The following is a 14,030-nucleotide window of genomic DNA, read 5'->3' as shown; positions in this document are numbered from 1 at the left end:
ATTCTGAATCATTTGTAGAGGCCTGATTGTACAGTCGTGGCCAAAAGTTTAGAGAATGACACAAATATTAGTTTTAACAAAGTTTGCTGCTAAACTGCTTTTAGATCTTTGTTTCAGTTGTTTCTGTGATGTACTGAAATATAATTACAAGCACTTCATACGTTTCAAAGGCTTTTATCGACAATTACATGACATTTATGCAAAGAGTCAGTATTTGCAGTGTTGGCCCTTCTTTTTCAGGACCTCTGCAATTGGACTGGGCATGCTCTCAATCAACTTCTGGGCCAAATCCTGACTGATAGCAACCCATTCTTTCATAATCACTTCTTGGAGTTAGTCAGAATTAGTGGGTTTTTGTTTGTCCACCCGCCTCTTGAGGATTGACCACAAGTTCTCAATGGGATTAAGATCTGGGGAGTTTCCAGGTCATGGACCCAAAATTTCAACGTTTTGGTCCCCGAGCCACTTAGTTATCACTTTTGCCTTATGGCACGGTGCTCCATCGTGCTGGAAAATGCATTGTTCTTCACCAAACTGTTGTTGGATTGTTGGAAGAAGTTGCTGTTGGAGGGTGTTTTGGTACCATACTTTATTCATGGCTGTGTTTTTGGGCAAAATTGTGAGTGAGCCCACTCCCTTGGATGAGAAGCAACCCCACACATGAATGGTCTCAGGATGCTTTACTGTTGGCATGACACAGGACTGATGGTAGCGCTCACCTTTTCTTCTCCGGACAAGCCTTTTTCCAGATGCCCCAAACAATCAGAAAGAGGCTTCATCGGAGAATATGACTTTGCCCCAGTCCTCAGCAGTCCATTCGCCATACTTTTTGCAGAAGATCAACCTGTCCCTGATGTTTTTTTTTGGAGAGAAGTGACTTCTTTGCTGCCCTTCTTGACACCAGGCCATCTTCCAAAAGTCTTGGCCTCATTAGCCGCTTTTCCACTATCGGGCCGAACCGTTCTTAGAACGGTCGGGTACAGTTCCAGTTGTGTTTCCACCTGAGCCTGGTACGGCACGGAATGATTACAAACCGTTCTCTGCCCGGAATTCTCGGCACGGTTATGCTGGGGACACACTACACGACTAGCAGAAGCATTCTAAAACTGACCTGAACACACTTAACGATTGTTTCCACCGACTGGAACCGATTTTAGTCTTTGACAATCGGAAAGGAGCACAAACCTAATGACTGAGTCACTCCACTCCACAACACACTTAACGATTGGTGAGTCACGACTGGACAAATTCTGCCAAACCCAAAAAAATTAAACAAAAAATACAGTGTAGGCTACTCCAACCGCAGCATCTACCCGCGCTCCCTCAGCCGCACCAAAATACAACACTGCGGTACTTTATTTGACACCCGTTTTACCTATTGAAACGTTGTAACGCATTTTTATTATATGTCTTTTCAAATGCCTAGGTCTGTTTAATTTCCTTAATTATAACATTTCTAGCACTACTTTTAAAAGGTTTATTCAAGCAATAATATATAAATGATATCATGCATGCTTGTCTAAAATCAGGGATTAGAAACGAATTGGTTCCAGGTAAAATGGTATTTTTTTCTTTACATTTACAGAGAATGAAACGAACGAAATTAAACATTAGCCTACTTAATAAATTCAAGGCACTATAATTTTCTTATCCATTTGATACAACTGTTATAGCTATACAATTAATTTATATAGAATAATTGTACTTCGTCATATTCGTGATTTATGAAATTATATATAAAAACTTCGTTTTGAAGTGTAAGCTATTCGTTTTGTTTGTATATTTATTATGAAGAAAATTCGTTAACCTAGCCTTTAAAGTTGATTTAATATTGTTTTAGAAGAAGTTAAAAGTTAAGAAAAAATAGGATTAAGCCTGTAGTTTATATATATTTAGGGCAATAGGCTAATCTTTTTTCTTGACTTTTCTTACACTGCAGATCGAAATAAAATCATTATTGATCATCTTTAAAATAGGAGAATCACTGAGAATCAGAGCGCGGGGCACAAACGAACGCGGGGTTAGTTGTAACGCGTGGTTTAAATATTTCCACACATGCAAGCATAACCAAATTTTCAGTATTTACTAGTTGGCGTAGCAACACTATGCAGAGAAAAAAAGTGCGCCAAAATGCAAAAGCCTTTTGAAGATATCGCAGAATATTTTGTTTACCATAGTAAAAGTACATTTCTGGCTGAAATAATTTTTTCATTTCAGCTTTTGGTATTCATTTAAAATGAGACAAATAGGCTATTATATTTTATTCTCCAATCTGTTGTTTATCAGTTTAGAAAGTTTATTAATGGTTCTCAAACCAGCAAGACAGTATTATATTCCAGTGGAACGTTGTAACACTGTGTTATTAAACTATGATATTCGATGCAATTTACACTATTGACTTTCATGGATTTTATTGAGAAATGTAAAGCATTTTGGCTCGTTTATGTGTGTTGTTTATGTGTGTCGTGTTCTTTGCGAGCTGTGTGTGGACAATGTGTGTCCACATTGTTTTGAACTACTGTACAGCTGTGTGTTGCGATCAGGGCCGTTCTAACCATGTGGCAATGTGTTCATTGTCAAACTCCAAAATTGGATTCTTTTTATTATAATTTTTTTTAAACGTCATTACTTTATTTGAAAAAGTGAATGCATGCATTTTATTGACAAAATATTTTAGTTTGTTGTGTAAATGTTTTTCATTCGATCAGATAGCATTTTAAGCTGTCATATGGTCGTGTTATAATGTACCCCACCTACGGGGCATGTTGTCACATTTCACTACCTTTCTTTTGAGGTAAATAACGAAAAACGTATACACTGTAAATATGAAACAAAGCCACATATTTGTACTAGACAAGTGTGAAAACAATGTGGACAAAAATTGTACTCCGAACCCCTCGCAGACTAGGCTATACAAACCATGAAATTCAAAAAGTGTTATGCGCTCCCCTTTTGAAAACGAAACTATTTAAATCTGTGTAGCCTTAAGTTATGAATTAAAAGAAAGGCGAAATAAATCACATCAAGTCCAATCTGTATTTTTCTTGTAATCAAGAACATTTTTTTGGACAAAATTACCTAATTAATGCAGAATTATGTTTGACAGTGAACGCATCTCCACCGCATAGCTGCATAAAATCGCTGGTGTCAGTCGCAAATATTAAACATGTTTAAAAAAATCTTAGTGAAAACGACTGGCTCTTGAATTCTAAGATTATTATCTTTAGACACCACACACTATGCGATTTTTTGTGACGACTATAAACAGCGACTGAGGCCGACTGGAACAGACTATGCCCGACTAGGCACGATCTGTGATCAAGACCAAATTCCATTCATAATCGGCATGAAAATCGTGTAGTGTGTTCTCGGCATTAGACAACCGTGCTGAACCGGGCTGATAAAATGCGTTTGCATGGCGTCGCCACTCTGTTGCCTGGCTACCAGTTTCTCTATGGCTAAGCGGGTGCGCAGTAAACAGATACGGTAAATATAAATACAAATGGCTGAGACACTTTGGTCTGTGGATGAAACATTTGGTCTAATATTGATATTTGGGCAGAAAGAAAAATTCAACAACAGCTGGAGGGTGCAAAGAGAAACAAAAAATTTTTTTTATTAATTATAGCGCAGTGTCTTGCAGAGAAGGGCATTAAGAAAAGTTCAAAACAGTGCCGGGAAAAAATAAAAAAACTCAAACATAGATATCGCGTCCAAAAGGACAATAACAGTAGAAGCGGGGCTGCCTACTCTTGCATTACCAAGGCAACGACCGACGCATTTGTATTTACATTCCAAATAGTTCCGTTATCTGCACCGCAGTGGAAAATCAAACCGTATCCGTGCCGACTGGCCCGAATCGGCACGGAACAGAACGGTTACGCATTGAGAACGGTTCGGCCCGATAGTGGAAAAGCGGCTATTGTGCGTGCAGATGCGCTCACACCTGCCTGCTGCCATTCCTGAGCAAGCTCTGCACTGGTGGCACTCCGATCCCGCAGCTGAATCCTCTTTAGGAGACCATCCTGGCGCTTACTGGACTTTCTTGGACGCCCTGAAGTCTTCTTAACAATGCAGTGGAAAGTTTTTTTCGGGATTAAGTTAATTTTCATGGCAAAGAAGGACTATGCAATTCATCTGATCACTCTTCATAACATTCTGGAGTATATGCAAATTGCTATTATAAAAACTTAAGCAGCAACTTTTCCAATTTCCAATATTTATGTTATTCTCAAAACTTTTGGCCACGATTGTACATGCTGGAAGACCGGCTAAAAGAGCATTGCAGTAGTCCAGCCTGGAAATGACCAGGGCCTGGACGAGGAGTTGTGCAGCATGCTCTGTTAGGAAGGACCTGATCTTTCTGATGTTGTACAATGCAAACCTGCAAGATCGAGCAGTTTTAGCTATGTGGTCTTTAAAAGTCAATTGGTCATCAAAGATTACACCAAGATTTCTGGCTGAAGTCGGTGGGGTAATTGTTGATTTATTAAACAAATTGATAAATAATATGTGTTTAATAAATAATGAGTTTTCAGAATTGCCTAAAATTAGAAATTAAATAAAATATTTTTATGAGGCATTTTAGTATGAATTTTCAGATTTTTTTTATTTATTTACAAATTAAATAAATACATTTTATATATATGTATTTCTGAGCAATTTTAGGGTGAGTTTTCTGATTGTTTTTAAATAAATTTGTAAATAAATTTGCTGTTTTAGTTGAGTAACCAGCTTTTATTGGCATACAGAGCTGAGGTTAAAGTCATTGAGTTTATGTGAACTTGTGGGCTGTAAATATGTTAGATTTGATGGACGGTTTGGCAAAATAAGCTCGGTTTTCATTTTGTTTGTGATACTGTGGTAATGTGATTTAGTGACTTTGAGAAATGTGCTGGAAACATTTGATGGTGCTTCTCTGGAGAGCTTTTGTCTTTATTGTAGTTTTGAATGAGAAATGATGGTAGTTTAGCATTTTTGCAGTGTTTTTAATAAATTCTGTTATAAAAAATCTCACTACAGTTTGTAACTTAATTCATTAATTAATTTATTATTATTATTTTGACAAATTCATATAGACTCATTCGTATGTTTTTTCGTAAATCTGCCCGTTGCGCTAAGGGGGAATTTTTTGGCATAAGGTTACAAATATTTACATAATTATAAATAATTTTTTTAAACATAACATTTTACATATTTTTATTGAACTCATAAATTAACAACATGTTTTTAATGTGTTTAAAATGTTTTTCTTTTTTCAGAATTAACTAATATCATTTTAGGGTGAGTTTTTTTACTTAAAAATGAAATAAATAAATACATAAACAAACAAATTACTAGTATATTTTTAAAACACACACACACACACATATATATATATATATATATATATATATATATATATATATATATATATATATATATATATAGTTTTAAAGTATATATATATATATATATATATATATATATATATATATATACAAACAAACAAATAAATTCATAATCATAAATTTTTTATGAGCAATTTTATGGTGAGTTTTAAATAAATAAATTGTATTATATTTAAGCCATTTTACAGCAAGTTTTTTTATTAAAATAAACAACTAAATAAATAATATATTTCATCAGCTATTTTAAGTCTATTTTAGTTTTGTACTTTTTTTAAAGTTACAAATTAAATAAATAAATAAAATATTTTATGAGTCATTTTAGTGTGAGTTTCAGATAAAAAAATACATAAATATTTATATTTTTATGAGCCATTTTAGAGTGAGTTTTCTGGGGGGGGGGGTCATTAAAAACAAATAATATATGTTTAGAGCCATTTTACAGTGAGTTTTCAGATTAAAAAAAAATTACAAATAAATAAGCAAATAAAGTATTATGCAGCATTTCAGAGTGAGTTTTCTGATTTGTGTTATGTAAAAATAAATAAAGTATTTTTTATAAGTGGGTTTCCTGGAGTTTTATATTTAAAAATTAAATAAATAATACATTTTAATGAGCTATTTTAGGGTGAGTTTTTTTTTAAAGTATTTTAGTTATATGATTTTTAAATATTTTATTAAAAAATAAATAATAATGTATTTATAAATATATTTTAATGAGCTATTTTAGGGTGAGTTTTCTGATAAAAAAAAAACTAGTATATTTTTAAAACCATTTTACAGTGAGTTTCTTTGTTTTTAAAAGTTAAAATTAAATAAAGAAACAAACAAATAAATCCATTTTTATAAGCAATTTTTATGGTGAGTTTCAAATAAATTTGATCATATTTAAGCCATTTTACAGCGAGTTTAATTTTTTAATTTTTTTTTACAAAAAAACAAATAACTATATTATTAATTACAAATTAAATTAATTACAAATTAAATAAGTAAATAAATAAAATATTTTATGAGTCTTTTTTTGTGTGAGTTTGGTATTTTTATGGGCCAGAGTTTTCTGATTAATAAATAAAAAAATAATTTACTTTAAGGAGTTGTTTGGGGTTTTTTATTTGAAAAATAAATAATAATGTATTTATAAATAATATATTTTATGAGCTATTTAAGGATGAGTTTTTTTATATAAATAAATAAATAAATAAATACAATTTTATGAGCCATTTTTCCAATTTTTTTTAAATTAACAAATAAATAACTACTATATTTTAAAGCCATTTTACAGTGAGTTTTCTGTGGTTTTTTATTTAAAAATAAATACATTTTTATGAGCCATTTTAAAATGAGTTTTTTAGATTTATTTATTTTTTATTATACATCTATTCAATCTTTGCATAACATAATGGCTACTAAGATGCCTTTATGTTATCATATTTTGAGAGAAGTGCAGATAATATCCATCATTTTCTTTTCTTTTTTAAAGTGCTTGTACTATATATTTTTCAAATAAATATAACAACTTTTTTTATGACTCTTATGACTTATGTAGGTGTCTACAGTTTTTTTGGCCTCCCTGTACATGTATAGTACATTATAATCGCTCCTCTGTATTCTGACAAGTATATAAGAGCTTATTGAATGACAGTGTGTCATTACTAGCTGCTCGAACAAATCTAAAATTGATGTTGACCTGTCGCCCTCAGGAATGATTCCCCGTCTGTACTGTCATTTACACAAACCTGCTTTATGATCATGGTCTCAGCAGCACCTACAACGCTCCTGCAGCCTAACAAAGCTTCATTCATAGTGCAGATCTGCTGGCTCTGATTCAGTAACATCTGTTGGATATGTTCAGAAATTGTTATGACATTTGGTTATCAGGCTCGTCAAATGAATTAACAAGACTAATTCCTCCGAAACGGAACAGGAGTGTCTTTATGCGCGTCTGCTGCGCTGTCTGAAGCTCTTTGATGGCGATGAAGGATGAAAGTGAAATGTTTTGAAAGCGTCATTGTTCTGTGTGTTTGGATGTCTGTCAGACGGCGGTGCCGGGGGCCTTTGAAGGATGAGTTCACATGGCTTTTGTTTCTCGTGCCCCATGACCCTCAGGTGATTTTGTTCATACCCCTCTTCCTGAGCTTTTCAAAGCCTTTCTAATGGAAAGACAAACAACCGTCCCACCCAGAACCACCCCTCTGAATTTTTCACCTCTCGCCGGAGATGAAATCTTGAAGTACTGTCTTACAGTTGATAGACATTTATAGTGATGAAAGCCAAAATATTAAAAGTCATGGATGAATATTTACTGAGTAATCCACTATTTTGTAGAAGGGGTCAAAATGGCAATTTTCCCCTGAGATTCAGAGCCAAATTACAGGGGGTTAAAAATGACTTCAGAAAGATGGCAGAATCATAATGTTGTAAAATTTGTTGACTTTAGTAATCTTTGTTGCATTATGTGCCAATGGTGACCATTCAAAAATAGGGAATTTTCTATTTTTTTAATAAAAAAAAAATTTTTTTTTAAGAGCCATTTTAGACTTACGTTTTTTATTTTTATTATTTTTTTTTTACATAATATATAATATTTAATTTTTATTATTATTAGGGTGAGTTTTCTTATTTTTATTACAATAATTTTAATAATATAAGCCATTTTAAGGTTCGTTAAAATTAAATATATAAATATTTTTATGAGCCATTTTAGGGGGATAATAAATTTAATTTTTTTAATTAAGTCAATTTAATTAAGTAAATATATATTTTTAAAAGCCATTTAGGAGTGAGTTTTCTATTTTTTTTATAAATAAATGAATAAATAAATGAATAATATATTTTTGAGTCCTTTCAGAGTAAGTTTTCTTATTATAATTTTTTTTTATTAAAAAATAAATAAATGATTAAATTATATCTTCTTAGCAATTAGCATTTTTTTTCTTGGCAGTTTTTTAGACTTTTTAAATTAAAAATAAATAAATAATATAAGACATTTAAGGGTTCATTAAAAATTTAATATATAAATTATATATTTTTATGAGCCATTTTAGGGTGAGGTTTCAGATTAAAAAAATATATAAATATATATACACACACACACACACACACATATATAATAAATAAGTAAATGTATATTTTTAAAATCCATTTAAAAGTGAGTTTTCCAGTTTTTTTATAAATAAATTAATTAATAAATGAATAATATATTTTATAAGCCCTTTTAGAGTAAGTTTTCTGATTATTATTATTTTAATTAAAAACTTAAATAATTAAATTATATAATAATTAAAATATATTCTTATTAGCCATTTTAGCGTGAGCTTTCAGATTTTTTACATTTAAAAATAAATAAATGATATAAGCCATTTTAGGGTTCATTAAAAATTAAATATATATTTTTATAAGCCATTTTAGGGTGAGGTTTTAGATTTAAAAAATTATATATAATAAATAAGTAAGTAAATATATATATATATTTTTATAAGACATTTTAGGGTGAGGTTTTAGATTTAAAAAAAAATTATATATAAAAAATAAATAGGTAAATATATATTTTTAAAAGCCATTTTAGGGTGAGGTTTTAGATTAAAAAAAATTATATATAATAAATAAATAAGTAAATATATATTTTTAAAAGCCATTTAAAAAGTGATTTTTCCTTTTTTTCAGCATTTACTAATGCATTATTACAATCACAAATTGTATTTGTTAACATTAGTTAATGCACTGTGTACTAACACGAACAAACAATGAACGACTGTATTTTTATTAACTAACATTAACAAAGAATAATAAATAGTATAATAAATGTATTGTTTATTGTTCGTTCATGTTGGTTAATACATTAACTAAATGACACCTGATTGTAAAGTGTTACCGAAAGTTGAAAAGAACAGCATTTATTTGAAAGAGAAACCTTTTGTAACATTGTAAATGTAAATTTTTAATCAGTTTAATGCATCCTTATATTATAAAGTTTTTTTTTTTTTTTTTTTAACCAAAACAGCTAAAACAACAAAAAATTACGTTTTTTTTTAATAACGTGTGAGCATATGTAAATTAAAACAAAAGAAATCTCAGAAATTGAAGATAATTAGGAAAAAAATTCAACCATAGTTACAGTTGAAGTTTACATACAACTTAAAGGGATCATGCATGTTATTTTTATATTTAGTACTGGCCTGAATATATTTCACATAAAAGTTGTTTACATATAGTCCACAAGAGAAAATAATAGTTGAATTTCTAAAAATGACCCCGTTCAAAAGTTTTCGTACACTTGATTCTTAATACTGTGTTGTAACCTGAATGCATTTACCTAAACTTGTAAACTCTGTGTCAACTTTGCTTTGAGGAAATGACAGAAATAGTGACATGAAAGATCCTATTCAGATTCTGTATTGCTTTTCTGGCTCTGCTTTCTCTGGCTATTATAGATCAGAGTGTTTTTAGTGCAAGCTTATCTTCTATTGAACGATGAATGTTGCTGAAAATCTTAGATGCTGTTGAATATATTTTGCTTCAGGGCTGCGTTTAAAATAGACCTGAAACCCAAGCCGTTTTGAATTGTCTTGAGCCTGAGGAGAAAGGAGCAAACTTTCATTGTTGACAGTGTGATTTGGGGCTGTGCTGTACTGAGTTATGGGACTTTAACTGCAGAATGAGGAGTGTATGTTGCACTGCACACAAATCCCAGCAAACGACAAAGAGCTCCGTCATCATGTGCTGACCGTAATGACAGAGTCAGGCTATATTTAACCGCGCTGCCTATAAACAACAATCAAGCGTTGCTACCTTGTTTTGTTCCTGCTTTCACTTCATCCTGCACTTGACAAAGCGAAGCATCTTATGAAGAGGCTTTATGAGTGTTTGGAAATCAGTCTGTTCCAAACTTGGTGTTAAAACTATTATATACTATAGTATATATATCAAGGAAAATGTTTTTTTCTTATTATATATATATATATATATATATATATATATATATATACAGTCAAGCCTGAAATTATTCATACCCCTGGCAAATTCTGATTTAAAGTTACTTTTATTCAACCAGCAAGTTGTTTTTTTTTTTGACCGGAAATAATACAGGCTTCTCCCAAAAGATAATAAGACGATGTACAAGAGGCATCATTGTGAAAAAAATAAAATAAAAATATATTTCTTAGTTTTTATTTACATTTGAACAAAAAGTGTCATGTCCAAAATTATTCATACCCTTTGCAAACTGTCACAGTCTATGGGAAAATCCAAAGTTCTATACCATTCCAAATAGTCCAAGCTGTTCTAAAGCATCCTAATTACCCTGATTCATTGGGAACAGCTGTTTTAATCAACTCAACAGGTGAAAAACAGAAGCTCTCTGCTGTTGGTTTGTGGACAGTCATGACTAAGACAAAGGAGCTCACTGAGGACCTGTGGCTGCGCATTATGGCTGCTCACAAGTCAGGAAAGGGCTATAAGACCATATCTAAATGTTTTGAAGTTCCAGTGGCTACAGTGCAAAGTATTATTAATAAAAAAAACAAGACTTTCAACACTGTGAAAAATCTCAGAGGACGTGGTCTGAAGCCAAAAGTGACACCTGTGCTGGCCAGGAGGATAGTGATAGAGGTAAACAAGAATCCAAGGCATCCAATCATCACCAAGGCCATCCTGATGAATCTGGGCTCTGCTGGTGGCAACATCTCAAGGCAGACAGTCCAACAGACACTGAACACCACTGGGTTCCACGGACACAGACCAAGGAGGACACCACTTCTCCAGATAAGGCACACAAAAGCCCACTTGGCCTTTGCAAATGCTCATCTGGACAAAGAAGAAGACTTCTGGTCTTCTGTTTTATGGTCAGATAAAACAAAAATTGAATTGTTTGGCCACAATGATGTAGCCTTCATTTGGCGTAAAAAAAGGAGAAGCCTTCAGCCCTAAGAACACCATCCCCACTGTCAAACATGGTGGTGGGAACCTAATGTTTTGGGGGTGTTTTTCAGCCGGTGGACCAGGAACCTAATCACAGTAAACGGCACCATGAAAAAGGAGCAATACATCAAAATTCTCAACAACAACATCAGGCAGTCTGCAGAGAAACTTGGCCTTGGGCACCAGTGGACATTTCAGCACGACGACGACCCAAAACACACAGCAAAAATGGTGAAGAAATGGTTAGCAGACAAAAACATTAACGTTTTGCAGTGGCCCAGCCAGAGTCCTGACTTAAATCCAATTGAGAATCTGTGGAAGGAGCTAAAGATCAGGGTGATGGCAAGGAGACCCTCCAACCTGAAAGAGTTGGAGCTCATCGCTAAAGATGAATGGGCAAAAATACCAGTGGAGACATGCACAAAGCTGGTCAGCAATTATAGGAAGCGTTTGATTGCTGTAATAGCCAATAAAGGCTTTTCTATTGATTATTGAGAAGGGTATGAATAATTTTGGACATGCCACTTTTTGTTCAAATGTAAATAAAAGATGAGTAATACTTTTTTCCACAATAATGACCTCTTGTACAACGTCTTATTATCTTCTGGAAGATGTCTGTGTCATTTCTAAAAAAAAAAAAAAAAACTTGCTAAAAAAAAGTAACTTTTATTCTGATATTTACAGACAGCTGTATTGGAGCAGGGCTGGAATAAAAATCTGCAGGTAGGTAGATCTCCAGGAGCAGGGTTGAGCAGCCCTGTAGTAGACCAAACAGTGGCTGGTCCCTATTGACTCCCATAGTAGGAAAAAATAAAAACTCATTGGCTACCGTCAATTGTTTGCTTACATTGTTCAAAATATCTTCTTTTCTGTTCAAAACACAGAAATTAATATAGGTTTTGAGACTACTTGAGGGTGAGTAAATGAAGACAGAATTGTAATTTTTAGGTGAACTATCCCTTTAATGTTTTTTTTTTTTTTTCTGTCAAGAATTCCTTTTTAATGAGGATTTTTTTTTCATTATGTAAAACAGACAGTAGGCCACAAGGCAGCTCACGCTATTTAAAATCACAACCTGTTCACACGTTGCTGGCACGCCTGTTCCAATTATGGGCTGTATTTTTTTTATTTTTTGTATGTGTGTTTGCTGTCAAGGTCATTGTTTTATCAAGCGAAAATGTTTCACTTCCCGCTTAAAGAAGTGCTTTGCTGGTTATTTGTAACAAGAAAGGTTCATAGCCTTAGTAAAAACCGCCATTCAAGGTCACTGATGTACAGTATGTGCAGTTAAGGGAACATGACAATCTCAAATCATATTGTTCAAAACCTGGACAACTTTTCTTCATTTGTGAGTTTTTTAGATTAAATGTTAAGTAACTCTTAAGGGTTGTTACTGAAGTCTGCAGCTTTGGCGCTGGTCTTTTTTGAGCACCTGTCCATGTTTTGTCCACTGATATAAAGAGACTCGAGTGTCTCTGTCATTGGATTCTTGAAAGAGCACCTGCCCTTTGAAAACATCTCCTGCACGAATGAGGAAATCTGTTTGGGTCCCATCTGTTCACGTTTTATTTTGAAACAAGTTTATCCACTGGGCGTCCTTTCTTTATTACAGAGTATTTATTCTTTTACAATGCACCAAGCAGCCTTTGTTTGCCAATGGAAATACAATGACAAGATAGATAAGGAAAGAAAGCGGTCACGTTCCTATTCAGGCCAATCTTTTGGTGGTTCAATTGTATTTCCTCATAAAGTAGGTCATGCGGTTATCAGGCATGCTTTCTGATGTAGTTAAATATTAAATATTTCATCTTAAATATTTTGAGAATGAAGTCATGGCAATACGAGAATGAAGTCGAAGTTACAAGAATGATGTCAAAATATTTTGAGAATGAAGTCGAAATTGTGAGAATGAAGTTGAAATGATGAGAATAAAGTCTAAATATTTAGAGAATAAAGTCAAAATTGCGAGAAGAAAGCTAAAATATTTAGAGAAAATAGTAAAAATATTTTGAGAATAAAGTCGAAGTTACAAGTCAAAATTACGAGAATAAAGTCAAAATATTTTGAGAATAGTCAAAATTATGAGAAGAAAGTCAATGTTTTAAAAATAAAGTTGAAATATTTTGAGAATAAAGTTGAAATATTTTGAGAATTAAGTCAAATTACAAGAAAGAAGTCAAAAGTCAAAATTACGAGAATAAAGTCAGAATATTTTGAGGATAAAGTCAAAATTACAAGAATAAAGTAAAAAATTACGAGAATAGTGTCAAAATATTTTGAGAATAAAGTCGATGTTACAAGAATGAAGTCAAAATATTTGAAAAATTATGAGAAGAAAGTCAATGTTTTAAAAATAAAGTTGAAATATTTTGAGAATTAAGTCAAATTACAAGAAAGAAATCAAAATGACAAGAAAGTCAAAATAAAGTCAAAATTACGAAAATAAAGTCAGAATATTATGAGAATAAAGTCAAAATTACGAGAAGAAAGTTAAAATATTTAGAGAATATAGTAAAAATATTTTGAGAATAAAGTCGAAGTTACAAGTCAAAATTACGAGAATAAAGTCAAAATATTTTGAGAATAGTCAAAATTATGAGAAGAAAGTCAATGTTTTAAAAATAAAGTTGAAATATTTTGAGAATAAAGTCAAATTACTAGAAAGAAATCAAAATGACAAGAAAGTCAAAATAAAGTCAAAATTACGAAAATAAAGTCAGAAAATTA

This window comes from Garra rufa, chromosome 25 (genome assembly GCF_049309525.1).
Source record: "Garra rufa chromosome 25, GarRuf1.0, whole genome shotgun sequence".
Classification (NCBI taxonomy): domain Eukaryota; kingdom Metazoa; phylum Chordata; class Actinopteri; order Cypriniformes; family Cyprinidae; genus Garra; species Garra rufa.
This window is presented reverse-complemented; position numbering follows the sequence as displayed.